Source organism: Hibiscus syriacus, unplaced genomic scaffold (genome assembly GCF_006381635.1).
Source record: "Hibiscus syriacus cultivar Baekdansim isolate YM2019G1 unplaced genomic scaffold, ASM638163v2 tig00111848_pilon, whole genome shotgun sequence".
NCBI lineage: Eukaryota > Viridiplantae > Streptophyta > Magnoliopsida > Malvales > Malvaceae > Hibiscus > Hibiscus syriacus.
Window position 1 is genome coordinate 3,292,843 of NW_024063201.1, and position 14,731 is coordinate 3,307,573.

General features: G+C 31.1%; 1 pseudogene; it reads left to right on the top strand.

The window, feature by feature from the left end:
* Positions 1–14,731, top strand: part of LOC120172292 — a 65,460-nt pseudogene that overhangs the window by 988 nt on the left and 49,741 nt on the right.

The window sequence follows — 14,731 nt, forward strand, 5'->3', positions numbered from 1 at the left end:
TATCTGAACCAATAGGATCACTTCAGGGGTTTATGCCATTCGGATTTGCCATGGCATATTTAATCTGTCGAGTCCCTTACTAGAGATATTATAGGGCACCTCTGTAGACTTTGTCGGCCAGGTTAGGCAAAGAAGAAATACCATTCAGAGAAATAGACCTAGATTTTCCTAGTGACTCCTACCACTCATTCCCATAGCAGCTTGTCGTGTGAGAAAGCTAAAGTCCTATATATATTAAATCTAGTATTTTCATTTTTTTCCTTGACATTTCTATTTGTTTGCATGCATCAATTTAATTTGTCGCAACATATCCATTTGCTACCATACCACTATTTCATTTCCACAACATCCATCTCATTTTGCCACAGCATTATCATTTGTACATACCATAACTAACTTTACTTAAGTGAAAAAGTAAAGTGCCTTGACAAACCTATTTGATTTCTCCAATTCCCTGTGGAGACGATACTCGACTTATCACTTTATTACTTATTCGATTGTGTATACTTGCACACATATCCGCACTCATTTATAGTACTCACAAAGAGCGGACATTTAATTTGGACCGTTGGATTTAAAGTGGCAAGATTGTTATTTTTGGAAAAAGGCAAGGGCAAATTGGTAAACTAAGATTTTATTGGTTCATATTTGACTTATGGGAGACGATAAGGTTGAGGTGTCTTATTTTGGAAGATCATATGGGTTAGGTGTCTTGGTTTAATGGTAATTATGAATTTTCATCAAGGATAAATTGGTATTTTCATAGTTTAAAGAATTTAATATTCATTAAAGGTAAATTTAGCATGAAAAATATCTAAATTTCATGCCAAAGTTGTTCATCTTTCTCTCCATTACCGTGAGCTATACCAAGGTAAGGGAAAAATATTTGTTTTCCATTTTTAAGTCATTTCCTTTAGATTTCAAGTTATGCCGTGAAATAGGAAAGTTATCTAGTCGAGAAACGTTATCTTTTAGTACTAGTTATGCCTACTGAACTTGCTTAATTTCAAAGATCCCAAATCTTTTGGTTTATGTTCATATTAAGGTTCATGAAATTGATGATGAATTTTGATTTTTTTAAGGTTGTAGATTCATTTCCAAGCATGAATTATGATTAAAACATGTTCAAACTTCCTAGATATGATTCTATAAATTTCTGTCAAATGAAGAAATTGAAGAACTTAGAGTTTTGACGTGATTTGATTAGGTCTTTGATTGTAGAGATGTTGTAAGGTTGATTGGAAGTTGATTTCATGCTTGAATTGAATCAAAATTGAGCAAATCATGAAAACTTAGCTTTTAAGTTTAAAGTATTCGGCCATGAAGTAATTGAGTGAGAATAATTATGGAAAAATTATATTAATGCTGGAAATGATGTAGGAAGTATTCTACAAGACTTATAAAAAAGTTGGGGACCATTATATAATTTTTGAAAAGTTGGGGGACCATTTTAACAATTTTGGAAAAGTTATAAATAGTTATATAATTGGTTAATAGTTGATGTACTACGCTGGAAATTACTGTTTTCGAATTAAAATGAGTGTTTAGATGTGAAATATGACCATTTTTTAGGTTTAAAAAGATTGGTGATTTAAGTACGACATTCATATAGTTGGGGTACATAAATGTAATTATACCTTAGTAAAAGCATCTGAATGGTAATAATTTCAATGCTGGAATTTTGGTATTAGGAATAGAAGTGATAAAATGGTAAAGGAAAATTTTGAGTAAATTGGAAAAGTTGGTGCCAATTTTAAAAGGGAATTATTAAGTGTTAAGTATTTTGGTAGAAAATGAGTTCAAGTATGTTATGGATTTTGTTTTGGGAATGTGTTATGTTAGTACTAACATAAGTATTGTTATGAATTTGTGATTTTATACAGATCGTGATTGAATTGTGATTGAAGTAAATCAATTATAAAAGAAATATTGTGGACCGTAGTGAGGCACATATTTTAGATACATAAAGTGTTAAGGTGAGTGCAATACATGTATAACATTGTGGATAGATGTTTTATACATCATGTACATAGATGTTTTATACATCTATGAGTATATTTCCATATCAGTAAGACATCCTATGCTGTGATTTTGCCTTAGTTAGTGGCATGTACTTATAAATGTCATAGTTTCTCTGTTGAACTATTTTGGAAATGGTTTGTAATAACTAAACTAAAATATTTTACTCTATTTTCAGTATGGATAGAAAAAATATATAATAATATATGTTTGAAATAGTATGTGATAGTTTGATCTTATATGATATTTTATATTATCAATTATCTTTTTAAGAAAATCAATTTTAAATCAATTTTGAATTGGAAAATATTTTAAGAAATTCATGTGCCATCTATAATCTGTATAGGTATAAGTATACAGGCTTTAGGTGTTACATTTATTGGTATCAAAGCTTTCAGTTTAGCCATTTCTGGAAATAAAATGAGTCTAAAATTTTGTTAAGAATGTATACATGCCACTAGGATATCAAAAGTTTACTGATTGTTATATACATACTTTGATGATGCTCATTAGTAAGTAAAGTTACGCTTTACTAATCTAATCAAATCATCAAGAATCGAGTTGTGCAGGCGAGCATGTTACTCCTGTAGAGAGTGGGAGTAATGAGGTGAACCAAATTTCACCTAATGTTTAGCCTAATGTAGAGCCGGCTAATCTGAATCAATAGGATATGCCTGTTCATGATCGGGGGTTATTCTTACAATCCCTGGACAATATTATTAATCGTCGAACCCTAGTATCAGTTCCAAAAGAATTGAGGAAGATGAGAGAACCTGAATTTCGGGGTGATTCAGATGCTGATCCGATGGCTGTTGACTTCTGGTTAAATAATGTCAAGAATATGTTGAGTACGATTCCTTGTGATGATCAAGGAAATTTGGAAGGGGTTGTGTCTCTACTGATGCAGAAAGCCAGTGTGTGGTGGAATATAGTCGTTACACGAGTTTCCACTGAGCAGATCACATGGGAATTCTAGAATTCAAGGAAAAGTATATTGGGGATGTGTTTGTCAATTAGATGATGCGACAGTTTCTGGACTTGAAGAAGTTAGGCATAACAGTTTATGAGTATGAATGTGAGTTTCACAAGTTGAGTCGATTTGCTTTAGAGTTTATTCTGACAGAGAAATCTAGAATCGGTAGATTTGTTTTTGGATTAGATTCTCAGTATAAGAGAATTTTGGCTTCTCATCATTTTACTACTTTTCAAAAAGCAGTCAACAAGGATAAAGCTATGGAAAAACTTTACCTTGATGATCTAGAAACGAAGAAAACACAGATAAATAAAAGGTTTGGAAATGTTATGCTTCTTCAGTAACTACGGTTAGAAAAGGATTTGCTGGAGGGAAGTCTGAGCAGACCTATGTAGCTTCAGTAGATACTAAAGGTTCGGGATTTCATCCTAAACCTTAATGTGAGTTTTGTGGAAAGAATCATTACGGTCAATGCCGACTCATGGAAGGGAAATGTCATCATTGCAAACAAGTTGGACATTATAGAAATAAATGTCCAGAACTTTATCCAAATTAACCAGTAACAGCACCGAAACACGGTGGAAGCAAAAGGGGTAGCAAACCAGGAACGTGTGGGGTGGAATATAATTGTGAAGGCAGAACTACTACAAGATTTTATCACATTAAGACTGGTGATGATAGGGATGCTCCTGAGATTATAGCAGGTACCTTTTATCTCTTTGATGAACCTATTTTTGTATTGATTGATCTCAGTTCTACTTACTCGTATATTAGTGCAAAACTGGTTAGAGATATGAGAATCTCTTTAGAACCTATTTCTAGTGATATTGTGCCAATCAATCTATTGGGCCATAGTGCAAAAATTAGTCGAATTTGTAATAAATGTCCGATAAAGATACAAGGAGTTGAATTTCCTGCAAACCTGTTAGAATTGCCTTTTGAGGAATTCGGGATAATTTTAGGCATAGATTGGCTATCTTCCTACTATGGTTGGGTAGATTTTCATTTGAAGAGATTGTTTTTAAAAGATACAATGGGTTCAGAGATAATATTTGTTGGAGAAAGGGTAAATCCCTTATCCAATGTAATTTCTATTTATACTGCTAAGAAGTTGTTGTTATAAGGGTGTCAAGCAATTTTAGCAAATGTGGTGGATACAAAAGATACTGAAGTTAAGTTGGAAGACATCAGAGATAAGAAATTATTGTTATAAAGGTGTCAAGCAATTTTTATAAGAGTGTCTAGAGGTTTTTCCGGATGAGCTACCTGGATTACCTCCAGATAGAGAGGTGGAGTTTGGGATTGATGTATTTCCAGGTAAAACGTCTATTTCAATGGCTCCTTATCGAATAACCCCGACAGAAATAAGGGACTTAAAGGCCCAATTACAAGAGCTGCTACATAGAGGATTCATAAGGTCGAGTAATTCACCTTGGGGTGCACCGGTGTTGTTCGTGAAAAAGAAAGATGGATCAATGCGTTTGTACATAGATTATCGACAGTTGAACAAGGTGACTATAAAGAACAAGTATCCTCTTCCGAGGATTAATGACTTGTTTGATCAGGTTAAGGAAGCTGCAGTTTTCTCTAAGATTGATCTTCGATCGAGATAACACCAATTAAAGATTAAAGAGGAAGATCTCCCAAAGACAGCTTTCAGAACACGGTATGGACACTACGAGTTCGTAGTAATGCCATTTGTTTTGACAAATGTTCTGGTAGCATTCATGGATTTGATGAATCGAGTATTTTAACCTTACATTGATTAGTTTGTGGTGGTCTTTATTGATGACATTTTGGTATACTCGAATATAAAGATAGAACATGATGTTCATGTTCGTACAGTGCTCAATATAATTAAGGATAAAAAGTTATATGTCAAACTGTCAAAGTGTGAGTTTTGACTGTCAGAAGTTGCTTTTCTTGGTCATGTTATCTCGACATAAGGCATAAGAGTAGATCCAAAGAAAGTTCAAGCAATAGTGGAGTGGAAACCTCCAAAGAATGTTATAGTGGTCTAAAGTTTTTTGGGACTTGTTGGTTATTATCGAAGGATTATGAAAAACTTTTCAATGATTGCTTCTCCTTTGACCAAACTTTTGAGGAAGGATGTTTCATTTGCTTGGATTGAGAAAGGTAAAGGGAGTTTTGAAAATATGAAGAGAATTTTAACTGAAGCACCAGTGCTGGTACCAACGAAATTTGGAAAAGAGTATGTGATGTATAGTGATGTATCTTATAATGGTTTGGGTTGTGTACTTATACAAGAAGGTAAGGTGGTAGCCTATGCTTCTCGACAATTAAACACGCACGAGAGGAATTATCCCACTCATGATCTTGAGTTAGCAGCGGTGGTATTTGCTCTAAAAATTTGGCATCATTATTTGTATGATGAACGATGCCACATCTATACAGATCATAAGAGTTTGAAGTATTTGTTGACTCAAAAAGAGCTAAATTTGACACAAAGAATATGGATAGAACTTTTAAAGGATTATGATCTGATCATTGAATATCATCTAGGGAAAGCAAATGTTGTAGCAGATGTACTTAGTCGGAAAACTTTTGCAGCTTTACGAGCTATATATATATATGACTAGTGTTGAAAGAAAATGGTGCACTATTAGCTGAGTTAAAAATAAAGCCGATGATTATAGATAGGATAATAGAGGTACAAATGAAAGATGAAAAATGCTTGGAAAGGATTTCACTGGTGGAAAAAGGTGAGACTAAATATTTTGAAGTCAAGTCTGATGGTTGTTTGTATTACCGAGGAAGAATCTGCATTCCATAGGATAATGAATTAAAGAAATATATTCTTTATGAGGCACATTTTAGTCCACTGGCTATGTATCCAGGCAGGAGCAATATGTATCAGGATGTAAAGAGTTGATTTTGGTGGCATGGTATAATAAGAGCCATTTCTAAGTTTGTTTCTACATGTATGACATGTCAATAAGTGAAAGCTGAACATCAAGTGCCTTCGGAATTGTTACAACCCATTTCTATTCTGGAGTGGAAGTTGGAGAGAGTAACTATGGATTTTGTTATAGGGCTACCTTTAACATCAAACAAGAAGGATTCCATTTGGGTGATAGTTGACTGGTTAACTAAATCGACATATTTCATTCCGGTCTGAATGGATTACGCTTTGGATAAATATGCAAAGTTATATATCAAGGAGATAGTTCGGCTACATGGAGTTCCAATATCAATCATATCCGACAGGGATCCAAGGTTCACTTCAATATTTTGGAATTCTTTACATAAAGCTTTGGGTACTCGATTGAATTTCAGTACAATATTTCATCCACAGACGGATGGTCAATCAGAGCATACTATTTAGATATTGGAGGATATGCTTAGAGCATACGTGATTGACTTCAAGGGATGATGGGAAACATATTTTCCTTTAGAAGAATTTGCCTACAACAACAGCTATCAAACGAGTATCAAGATGGCTCCGTACGAAGCTTTATATGGGAGAAAATGCCGAACACCATTGAATTGGTTCGGGTTAAAAGATCAAAATCTTATTGGCCCAAATTTGTTGAAAAAGGTTTAAAATAACGTAAAGATAATTCAAGATAATCTCAAGATGGCATCTGATCGACATAAGTCTTATGCAGACTTGAAGCGAAAAGAGATTGAATTTAAGGAAGGCGATAAAGTTTTTCTTAAAGTATAACCTTGGAATAATATTTTTCATTTTAGATGCAAAGGAAAACTAAGTCCAAGATTAATTGGACCTTATGAGATCTTAAAGCGTATCAGACCAGTGGCTTATCAATTAGCATTACCTTCGAAGTTGGACAAAGTACACAATGTTTTTCATGTGTCGATGCTTAGAATGTATTGCTAAGATCCTTCACATGTTATTGCATCGGAGGAAATTGAGATCCGACCAGTTTTGACTTATGAAGAAAAACCAATACGGATCTTGGCTCGAGAAATAAAAGAACTGCGTAGCAAGACGATTTCTCTAGTTAAAGTACTTTGGTAAAATCATAAAGTCGAGGACGCTACTTGGGAAATAGAAGAGGACATGATAAAGCAGTATCCACACCTCTTCATATAAGGTATGTCTTAAAAATTCGATGACGAATTTTATTTAAGGAGAGGAGAGTTGTAATACCCAAAAATATAAATAGTGACCAAAATGGAAATTTTGAAAGTTTGGTGACCAAAGTATAATCTTTTGAAAAGTTTAGGGACCAAAATGGTAATTTTTAAAAGTTATATTTTGGGCCTCGCAAATAAATAGTTTACTTCAAGAATAACGTTTTGGTGAGAATCAGAATTTTAATATGAGATTTGTAATAAAAGTTATAGAATAAGGAAGTTGAGGAAAATTCGGTAAATCGGATCTAATAGAAAATTCAGGAAAATTTAAAGGATGATACCTTAGACCAAAAATATTATTTTCACATTTGTAAATGTTGAAAAATAATATAAATCTTTAGATTTAAGGGTTTGATTCCATGTTTAATTTGGACTGTTGGATTTAAAGTGGCAAGATTGTGATTTTTGGAAAAAAGCAAGGGCAAATCGGTAAACTAAGATTTTATTGGTTCATCTTTGACTTATGGGAGATGATAAGGTTGAGGTGTCTTATTTTGGAAGATGATAAGGGTTAGGTGTCTTGGTTTAATGGTAATTATGAAGTTTCATTAAGGGTAAATTGGTATTTTCCTAGTTTAATGAATTTAATATTCATTTAAGGTAAATTTAAGGTAAATTTAACATGAAATATATCTAAATTTCATGCCAAAGTTGTTCATCTTTCTCTCCATTGCCGTGAGCTATACCAAGGTAAGGGAAAAATATTTGTTTTCCATTTTAAGCCATTTCCCTTTTATTTCAAGTTATGACATGAAATAGGAAAGTGATCTAGTCGAGAAATGCCATCTTTTGGTACCAATTATGCTTACACAATTGATTAATTTCAAAGATCCCAAATCTTACGGTTTATGTTCATGTTAAGGTTCATGAAATTGATGATGAATTTTGATGTTTTTGAGGTTGTAGATTCATTTCCAAGCATGAATTATGATTAAAACAAGTTCAAACTTCATAGATATGATTCTATAAATTTCGGTCAAATGAAGAAATTGAAGAACTTGGTGTTTTGATGAGATTTGATTATGGCTTTGATTGTAGAGATGTTGTAAGGTTGATTGGAAGTTGATTTCATGCTTGAATTGAATCAAAATTGAGCAAAATCATGAAAACTTAGGTTTTAAGTTTAAAGTATTTGACCATGAGGTAATTGAGTGAGAAATATTATAGAAAATTATATTAATACTGGAAATGATGTAGGAAGTATTCTACAAGCCTTATAAAAAATTTGGGATCATTTTGTAATTTTTAAAAAGTTAGGGGACCATTTAGATAATTTTGGAAATATATTAAATGGATGTATAATTGGTTAATAGTTGATGTACTATGCTGGAAATTACTGTTTTGGAATTAAAATGATTGTTTAGATGTGAAATATGACCATTTTGGAAGTTTGAAAAGATTGGTGATTTAAGTACAACATTCGTATAGTTGGGGTACTTAAATGTAATTATACCTTAGTAAAAGCATTTGAATTGTAATAATTTCTATACTGGAATTTTGGTATTAGGAATATAAGTGATAAAATGGTAAAGGACTATTTTGAGTAAATTGGAAAAGTTGGTGCTAATCTTAAAAAGGAATTATTAAGTGTTAAGTATTTTGGTAGAAAATGAGTTCAAGTATGTTATGGATTTTGTTTTGGGAATGTGTTATGTTAGTACAATACTAACATAGGTATTGTTATGAATTTGTGATTTTATACAGATCGTGATTGAATTGTGATTGAAGCAAATCAAGTATAAAAGAATTATTATGGACCATAGTGAGGCACATATTTTGGATATATAAAGTGTCGAGGTGAGTGTTATACATGCATGACATGGTACATAGATGTTTTATACATCATTTGGAAGACTTGCGACAAGTCGAACTTGTTTTATCAACATGAGATTTTGACATGGATGTTATTTTGGGTATGAATTGCCCTAACGTTTATACATGGTTATACGTTTTCATGGATGATTTAATTTATGACTATATGCCCAAATATATTATTGAGGTTCAGTGGTATTAATGGCATGCCATAGAGTCTAGCAATTGCAGAATTAAGTAGTATTATAGTGTCAAATAAAGACACATAGCACAAGTCAGGTGGGTAAAACCCGACCTCAGCATTTCGGTGCATTATTAGGTGAGCAATGCTCGACCTCAGCACTTTTTTGCAATATTTGACTTGTATACCGGGTTCCTCATGGATTAAGAATTGTGGGCAATAGTTGTTGATAAAAATGATTTTATTTATATTATGTTATTTTGATTTTGGCATTTGAAAATGATATTAAATTTCATGCAAGATTTGTATTGCACTGTTTATTGTTTTAAATTGCCTCACTAAGTATATACTTACCGTGTGATGATTTTCATGCGTACGTAAAAACCAGTAGTAGAGTAAAGAGTCAGAGCGACATCAAGCATCGAGGAATATATTTCCATATCATTAAGACACCCTATGATATGATTTTGACGTAGTTAGTGGCATGTACTTATAAATGTCCCAGTTGTTAAACTATTTTGGAACTAGTTTGTAATAACTAAATAAAATGTTTTACTCTATTTTCTATACGGATAGCAAAAATATACACTAATACATGTTTTAAATAGTATGTGATAGTTTGATGTGATATGATATTTTATATTATCAATTATCATTTTAAGAAAATAAATTTTAAATCAGTTTTGAATTGGAAAATATTTTAAGAAATTCAGGTGACATCTATAATCTGTATAGGTATAATTATACGGGTTTTAGGTGTTACAGTTCTATTTTTGACACCTCCCACACCATCGCGTTCCTTGCGTCGTCTTGAGTCCACTGTTGATTTATTTTACTAGTTTTGTAGATTAATTTTCAAGCTTAACGAATGATCAAAATCAATTAGGAATGGTTATAATCAATTCAGCCAAAGTTAGGGTTATAGGAGTATTGTTGAATTTTGATTGAATTTGATGTTGATATGATTGAAATTGCATGGAATTGATCATAATAGCTTGATTTCATGCTTGAAATTGGATAAAAATCATGCCCTAATGTTTTTGATAGATTTGGTAAAGGGGAAATAATTAGGGAAAATATACTAAATTTTCCTATGGCTTACAATAAATGTTAGAATGATTCTACATGCTTTGGAAGTTAAATTGGATCAATATGGACCCTTGTGAAAGTAAAGGGAACCTTTTGCAAGTTTTTAGAAATTTATCAGAATGATGTATAAAGGTTTTAGTGTGAGTGTTCAATGCTGGAAACTAATGTTTAGATGTTGAATTTATAGTTAGAATACTATTTTTGATCAAATTTGCATGTTTTGTAATGTTTGGGGACTAAGTTGAGAATGTTGGAAAATATGGAGGTTGACTGATAAGTTTGCAAATGTGAATGTACTAGATTGAATGTATTATTACAATGCTGAAAATATTAGTATTTAATTTGAGTTAAGTAAAATGGTGAATGACCATTTTGAATAAATTTGAGAAGTTAGTATAAGTTCTAAAAGAATTCGTATATTGTGATTGAAATGCAAAACTAAGAAGGTTAAGTAGCTTGCTGACGAAAATGAAAATATATGGAATTGGAGAATTATTTTGGAGATGTTGAAGTTGTTAAGGAATAGTGAATTGATTTTTATATTGAATAAGTATCGAATATATTTTATATATTTTTATTATTGGATTTGGATTATGTACTTGAATATTATGTATATGATTTTATCTAGACTGTGATAAGTCTTGTGAACAACTTGAATCGAAAGTGAACGATCAAGTACGTGATTAAAAAGAATATCATAGTAAAGGTTCGATAATGAGGCAAACAAGGTGAGTGAATTCTACTTATTTGATTATATTGCTTGATAAAGACTTGTGATGAGTCAACTTGGAATAATTTTCGAAGAAAGGTTTGGATTAAATTATGGAATATTTCCATAATGTTTACTAAAATTGATTTCCAAAATTATTTTACGGTATAAGATATTGGATTTACAGGTTTATTGATGAGGAAATAGCTTATTGATGTCAGTTTGGAAATTCAAAATTTTATTTTGATAAATTATACTGATTGAATTATTATTTTATTTTTATGCTTTGTATCACCTTGTTTTATTTATAATGCCTCACTAAGTTATACTTAGCATGCGTTTATTTTCGCGGGTAGGTAAAGGAAAGGATAAGCATACAGAGTGAAGAGTATTGTGAACATCACTGGACATAATTAGATCTATCTCCATTATCAGTATGAACAACTTCTAATGTGTCTTCTAACTTATTAGTGGCATGCATATTATATATTTTGTTATACTATTTGGTTATCTTGGCTTATAAACTGGCTAGTATAATATAAATTATATAGACTTAATATAAATATTATTAGGTAAAACTAGTGTTTTGCATGTATACTAAATTATTATTTTTTATATGCTATCAAAATGAGTTTTATTTTAAAAATTAGGTAGTTTAGTTTATGATAAGAAAAAACATCGAAATGGTAAATTGTTGCCTGAACCTGAATTCAATTTGGATGTTTAAATATTATATGATGATTTTAAATGATTAAATTATTTTATAGAAAAGTTAAATTTGAAAAAATTTAAAGGAATAAATTTGTGTTGGTTTTCAATTGTAGAATGTTTATAAAATGTCGTGTGACATCTTTAACTTATATGCGGGCACATATACATGTTAAGGGTGTTACATGACGATTTGTATAAATTTTAGAATAGGGACAACTCAACATCTTTCTAGAAGATGGGACAACTCAATATAACTGTTTGGATTCTAGAATGATCATATATTCATTCGAGGATTGCACCCACATGTTGTTCCTCATTCAATGTGGTGACAATCTTCACTTTGGCCAAAGCGGTGACATGTACCTACTTCATCAAAGCTTAGGAAAAGGAATCAATCAAAGTTCTTTTAACCATCTATAATACAACCAAGGAGAAAATGAATATAAAAATAAAATAAAATATAAATTGCAATACGGTGATATTTATACTCTAAATGCAATGTGATGGCAATGAATATGGCGACAAATGATATGATATGCATGACTTAGGAAAAAAATAAGCTTCGAATATGGGAAAAATTATATGTTATTTATAGTACAATCATAAGTCTAGGTTTAACATCCTTTTTAATCACTAAGTACTTGATAGCTAAGTGATTATTGTGTACTATGACCATAGTTCATATCAAATATGCTCTAAACTTATGAAATGCGAAAACAAAAGATCAATCTGGACATTGCCCAAACATCATGAAAGATTTTACCTTGACGTTGCCCGAACACTACTCCCACCACATAGGCGTCACATGACATATTAGATAAAATTGTAAAGTCCAATATGGAGAAACAAAATTTGGTAATGATACAAGTCTTTCCTTCAGTTCCTTGAATGCCTTGTAGAAAGTGTCATCGAATTAGAATTGATGGTCTTTTGATCTATCAATGTGCATATTGGCTTGGATATCTTCGAAATGTCCTTGATGAATCTCCTGTATGACCCAATATGGCCCAAAAAATTCAAATACCCTTCACTGTGGTGGTAGGAGGTAGCTTCTCGATAACCTCAACCTTTACCCAAGCCATTCTTATGAGCTCATCTATAAAGCTTGATAATCTTTAGATGCCTTAGATACACTCCTTGTATAGGACCTTGGTTTCTTAGAGACTCTAGCTTTAGCTTTAGCCTACATGCTTTCTCGGATGAATATTGCGGAGATTAAATGTTAGTTTGGCAAAACACATATGATAATTACCAATTCCTAGGTAGTATGTTGATCTCATGGTTTTCAAAGAAACAAAATAATATAGCATTATCGACAACCGATGGGGATAACACTTTGGCTTGTAGTTATTGTGCTCAAGTTTTATAGATAAAATAACAACTTGTGGACTATGAAATTGATGTAGGTAATGTTCTTATCAAGTGTGACAATACTAGTGATATTTGTCTCACTAAAAATATCATCCAATATTCTAGAACTAAGCATGGAGAAATTATACATCATTTCAATAGTGATCATGTCTCCAATGAATAAATAGTTCAAGAGTATTTGGACACTTTGCATCAAACAATTGATATCTTTATAAAAACCTTTAGATAAATAAATATTTTGGACACTTATGAGAAAACTAGGTTTGATTGACCTAACTGGAATTTCTATTTAAATATTTTATGTCCTTTCTAATTTTATGGGAAAAACATGCTTAAATGATTTATTTAATGCCTAATATGCAATTAGTTAGAGGAAGTTTACGTTTTTTCATCAAATATGAAAAAAAATATTCAAAGTACATTTAAATGTGCATGTGATTGTTTGAACATGTTTTCTTTATCCAATTAGAGTTACCTTTACCATCTCTTGTGCCCTTTAGTATGCATTATGAGTTTTTTGACCTTTTGGTTCTCTCTAAGTATACTTTCATGCAACCATAGTATTCATAGAGGATTTTTTGTTTAATGGTGTATTGATAAATAAATGATGTTATTTTGGTTATAATTTTTATGTCTCATATGATCATATATTATACATTTGCTTAATTAGTGTTAAAAATTGCATTTTTAGACTTTTGTTCTATATTTTCTAACCATTTCAACCATATAGTATTGATATTGTTCATACAACACCGATAGTATTCATCCAATAGCATTGATACTAATACTATTCTTGAGGATTGACATGGTGCTGATAATGCAATATCGATACCAATTTCTTTAAGCATTAACATATTTATACTCCTCGAAGAAGTACCTATACTCCTCGAAGGAGTACCGATACTCCTCGTTTAGTTTTGTATTATTTGGGCGAAAATCCTAAAATTGCTCATTTTATTCCAACCATAAACCTAACACAGTGAAAACCTATCAAAACCCCACTCTAAAAATCTTCAAAATCCATCGTTTTTGTGTCAAAATCGGCCATCTTTGTCTCTAGTTCTTGCAATCATCATTAATATGTGCTCGTTTCATCCATTCTATCTCATTTCAACGATTCAAGGCAAGCCCTTTTAATACCTTATTATTTTTTTAATTTGAGCCTAATATTTGTTATATTTTAATCAAATTAGTGAAGGAGCTATACTAATATAGTATTTTCTCACATTAGTTGACTTATACAGATAAGTTAATTTTTCTTTAATTTTTGGATTTTTTAAACCCTTATATTCTGATATCTTTATTTTTTACATATATTATATATATTTGTTATGTTTTATAGTTTTCTTTCTTCTGATTACATATTGTTTAATCATATATTTTACCATATAGATTATGAGCCAGTTTGATATAGCTTCTGAAAATTGACTTTTATAAGTGTTATACAATCGAATTTTTAAAAGTGCAGTTTAAAATTTAATATTTGTAGGATTGCTGTTAAAAAAGTGACTTTGAAAAGATAAAATATCCATTATAGACATTATGTTTTGAATTAAAAATGTGGAATTTAAATTAAATTTACACTTATATATGAATAATATCAATTTAAACTATAACAAAAATCTAAAAATAAAAAAAAAATTAAAAATATAATTATAATAAAAAACATTTTATATAACTCACTAATAATATTTTAATATATAGATCATAAACTTTATTTATTTTTAAATTATAAAAATAAATT